Raw genomic sequence first — 5,267 nt, 5'->3', positions numbered from 1 at the left:
CATGATCGCTGACAGCTATAGGGTGAATCTCTGTGTCTGAAATGTCGTTCAGCAGTGAGCTGCTGACCAAAAGATAATCCAGACGAGAGTAGAAGTGATGGACATGTGAGAAAAAAGTATATTCCTTACTGGTGGGGTGAAGGGAGTGCCATGCTCCAAAGGGTATAATACTTACTGCTAAGAATTATTGTTCCAGCAAAGAAATAATCAACTAAAAACAAATTCCCTGACGTTTGGTGACAAGTAATAAGGTTATATAATGCAGGTAGTGATGTTTTTTAACGTCAGCAGGCTCTTTGGTAGCAAAATACCTAAAATGACTGATCTAAAATTCTAGTTCTACTCTACATTCTAAAGTACATTCAGATCCAATGCCCATTACAGAGGTTTTTTTCATGAAGTTCTAGAAATGTACTGTAGGTGAAGATACAAAAATAATTACCCAAGTGTTAAAATCACGTATTATCTGTGAGACAATACAATTAAAACATGGGAAACTGATCTGATCTGTTAGCATCTACCAAGAGGCAAATGTCAGAATTTTTACCTTTTTGTAGGTAAAAATTGTTGACAAAGAATATTTGTTTCTTGTTAGTTTCGCTGCAACCAAAAGACTGACCAGGAAAATACAGGGATGGGTAATATACCATTCAGCACTTTCATGAGAGTAAAGTCATAGCAGCCCTCAGTCTGCCCACTGAAGCAAGGGCCTGCTTTGCAGGTGTCAGTTAGGTAGAAAACAAAAAGCGCAGAAAAAAGTGCTTTTATGAATAGGTGAATGAGTCAAGTTGTAGAAAGTGCTCTGAGTGCTCAGCATATCACATCTTCACCTGTCTGTATTACCTGTCTCCACTAGTTACTGGTGATCTGTTGTTGACACATAGGATATTAAACACGTACGTAACAGTAATCAATATGTAGCTTTTTAGGTGATAATCATAATATCAGATTGGGGCAGCTCTAGGACTTAGTCCATCTGTACCCCTGTTCAGCCCAGTTTAATCTGAGCTGCATTTAACACCAACAATAACTCATATAGAGCTGCTCATCACAAGATTGTGGCTTTTGTGTGTCCTGATCATTCTAGTAAGCTGCTTTGCTCATCTGCCCCCCCCCCCTTTTTTTTTTTTCAAGGTTCAAGGTTCAAGGTTCTTTATATGTCACATGCATAGTTATACAAGTATAACACACAGTGAAATGTAGCCTGACACGCTCCTCGACATGTGCAAAAATTGGGGGGGGGTGTAGAGGAAGAACATTATATCAGAATCAGAATCAGAATCAGAAAGGGGTTCATTGCCAAATGTTGAGCAGGTTTACAACATTAGGAAATTGCTGCGGTGCTTCAGTGCAAACATAGTGTCATAAATAGCACTTAAATAGACATGAAAAAATAAAAGTAGGGATAAGAATTAAAAGTGCTGCATAGAGAGATATATACATGAGTGCAGGTGGTGATCAGTGCCAAACATGGAATGATGCAGTGACACAGCGTAGGGTCATGTGTTAGTGGTGGGAACAGTCATATGGTTATTGTTCATGTGTCCAACAGCAGAGGGGAAGAAACTGTTCTTATGGCGAGAGGTTCTGGTGCGAATGGACCGGAGCCTCCTGCCTGAGGGGAGCAGGTCAAACAGACTGTGTCCAGGGTGAGAAGGGTCAGCTGAGATCCGGGCTGCACGCCGCAGTGTCCTGGAGGTGTACAGGTCCTGCAGAGATGGGAGTCTGCAGCCAATCACCTTCTCAGCAGAGCGCACAACACGCTGCAGTCTCTGTTTGTCCCTGATAGTGGCTCCAGCGTACCACACGGTGATGGAGGAGGTGAGGATGGACTCGATGATTGCAGTGTAGAACTGCATCATCGTCCGTGTTGGCAGGTTGAATTTCTTCAGCTGCCTCAGGAAGTACATCCTCTGCTGGGCTTTCTTGATGACGGAGGTGATGGTGGGCTCCCACTTCAGGTCCTGGGTGATGGTGGTACCCAGGAAGCGGAATGAGTCCACAGAGGTGATGGGGGTGTCAGTCAGGATGATGGGGGGGAGTGGGGCTGTGTGCTTCCTGAAGTCCACATATATATATATAGTATATACACTGGGTGAATGTGCAGTAGTAGCAGCAAGCAGGTGAATTCTGTACATTAATATGAATAGACATCTGACTATTTTACAGGATAGACAATATAAACATATTTAAAATTAAAGGAATTTGAAATGTACATTGTGCCTTGGTTTAGTGTCTGGAAGAGTCCTGTCTCAGTCAGTTATAGATGATGTGAGAGGGCGGGTGTGTGTGTTTAGGGCACGGATGGCTTGGGGATAGAAGCTCCTCTTGAGTCTCTCTGTCCTTGCCCGGAAGATGCTGAACCTTCTACCAGATTGCAGAAGTTGGAACAGTTTGTTGCCAGGATGGGACGGGTCCTTCAGTATCTGCGCTGCTCTAGTCCGGCATCTCCTGGTGTAGGTGTCCTGAAGCGGGGGGAGAGCAATCCTGCAGCAGCGTTCTGCTGTACGGATCACTCTCTGGAGAGCTTTTTGGTCCTTCACACAGCTGTTCCCAAACCACGATGTCATGTTCTGTGTGAGGATGCTCTCCACAGCGCCTGTATAGAAAATCCTGAGGATCTTTGGAGAAACCCTGAACTTCCTCAGTTGTCGTAGGTGATACAGGCGCTGCCTAGCCTTTTTGGTCTGGACCTGAATGTGGGCAGCCCATGTCAGGTCTGAGGAGATGTGGACACCAAGATACTTGAAGGACTGCACCCTCTCCACTGGAGCTCCATTGATGATAATGGGCTTGTAGTCTCTGTGCTGACCCCTTCTGAAGTCCACCACCAGCTCCTTGGTCTTGCTGACGTTCAGCTGGAGGTGGTTGTCCTGGCACCACGATGCCAGATTCTTCACTTCATCCATGTAGGCCGTCTCATCGTTGTTGGAGATGGCACCCAACACCACTGTGTCGTCAGCAAACTTCACAATGGTGTTGGAGCCGTGGGTGGCCACACAGTCTGAAGTGTAGAGGGAGTAGAGCAGTGGCGAGAGGACACATCCCTGAGGTGCTCCTGTGTTGATGGTGATGCTGTTGGAGAAGCACCTGCCCACCCTCACCACCTGAGTTCTGCCAGTGAGGAAGTCCAACACCCATGCACACAGACGGCTGTTAAGTCCCAGATCCCTCAGCTTTGTGAACAGTCTGCAGGGCACTATTGTGTTAAACGCTGAACTGTAATCAACAAACAGCATTCACACATAGTTACCCTGTTTCTTGTCCACGTGGCTGAGAGTGGTGTGTAGGACGTGGGCGATGGCATCCTCTGTGGATCTGTTGGATCTGTAGGCGAACTGCAGCGGATCTGTGGTGTCTGGGATGGAGGAGGAGATGATGTTCTTCAGCAGCCTCTCAAACACCTTCATTACTACCAAGGTCAGTGCAACTGGCCGGTAATCGTTCAGGGATGAGGGTTTGCTGTTCTTGGGCACAGGGATGATGGTGGATCTTTTGAAGCATGTGGGGACCACAGACTTCGCCAGGGACTCGTTGAAGATGTAAGTGAACACACCTGCTAGCTGGTCAGCACAGCAGCGCAGCAGACGGCCGGTGATGCCGTCTGGCCCCGCCGCTTTCCTTGTGTTCACTCTCCTCAGTGCCGCTCGGACGTCATGCTCCGCGATGCTGGTCACCGGTCTCTCGCTGATGATGTCACTGTCCTCGGTAGTCAGGCGGTAGCTATCTACCCCCCCCCCACATTAATTAAATCCAACAAAATTGATGTCAAACATTTGTGCTACATTTGTGCTGGTTGGTGTTGCAAAAATTTTCGTTTGTGCTGATATCATTTTAAAGATAATAATAAAAATTTCTAGAGGTCATCAGAAGTCAACCAGCAGGTTGTTGTTGCTGCACCACTTGGCCAGATGTTTAGCTTCATTCCTGTAGTAGGCCTCATCATTGTTGCTGACGTGACCTACCACAGTTGTTTCGTCTGCAAACTTGGAGCTGTGTGATGGTGTGCAGTCGTGGGTAAGCAGAGTGAAGAGAAGGGGGCTCAACACACATCCTTGGGGAGTCCCCGTATTCAGTGTTCTTGGGCTGGAGGTGTTGCTGTCGACCCGTACTGTCTGCTGTCTTCCTGTCAGGAAATCCAGCATCCAGTTACACAGTGGGGTGCTGATCCCCAGCAGATCCAGTTTGTGAATGAGTTACTAGGTAATAATGGTGTTGAATGCTGAACTGAAGTCTATGAACAGCATTCTAACATATGAGTCTCTAGTGTCCAGATGTGTGAGAGCTGAGTGAAGGGCAGTTGAAATTGTATCATCGGTTGAGCGTTTTGACCGGTATCCAGGTTGAGGGAAAGAGATAATTTGATTTGATGCATGACTAACTGTTCAAAGCAATTCATAATGATGGAGGTGAGTGCAACCGGATGGTAGTCCTTAAAGCAGGAGATAGATGACTTCTTTGGTACACTAATGATGGTGGAGGCTTCAGTGCATGTGGGAACGACAGCCTGACCCTAATGATGTGTCAAAGATGTCTGTGAAGGCATTTGTGAGTTCCACAGCATAGCTCGTCCAAGGATATTATCAGGACCTGGAGCTTTGCATGTATTGATGTTGGCAAGGGATCTCCACACACTGTCTGGGGATTATGTCGCCACGGTTTGCAGAGTGGGCTTGTAGTCTGTGATGGTTTGTATTGCCTCTGATGGCACGTGACAGGTTTGTCCTTGCTGTTCTTAGGCTCACCTAATCCCCGGCTCTGAAGGCTGCATTTCTCAACTTTAGGAGTCTTTAGAACTCACCTGTGAGCCATGGTTTCTGATTGGTAATAGTCCTGGTCTAGGTGACATCATCGATGCATTTTGGGATGTAGGCAGTGACAGTTTCTGTATATTCCTGAAAGTCTGTGGTGTTGTTGTGTGTCGCAGACTGTTTAAAGATCTCCCAGTCTGTAGTGGAAAAGCAGTCTTGCAGTGCCTCTGAGGACCCTTCTGGCCACACACGTACCTGCTTACGAACTGGTTTGGTGACTTTGACCAGGGGCCTGTATGCTGGCATTAGCACAACAGTGATGTGATCAGAGGCACCAAGGTGGGGGAGGGAGAGGCCTTTGTAATCTCCTCTCTGGGTGGTGAAAACATTGTCCACAAAACAATGACACAAATGAACATAATGACACCACAGGGAAAGAGAAACTAAACACATTGAAAAAGACACTCAAGACTAGGGATGGGTATCGTTTAGGTTTTATCCGATACCGGTGCCAAA

The sequence above is a fragment of the Pundamilia nyererei genome, unplaced genomic scaffold (assembly GCF_000239375.1).
Source record: "Pundamilia nyererei isolate P.nyererei 1_Seehausen unplaced genomic scaffold, PunNye1.0 scaffold00520, whole genome shotgun sequence".
NCBI classification, from domain to species: Eukaryota; Metazoa; Chordata; class Actinopteri; order Cichliformes; family Cichlidae; genus Pundamilia; species Pundamilia nyererei.
This window is presented reverse-complemented; position numbering follows the sequence as displayed.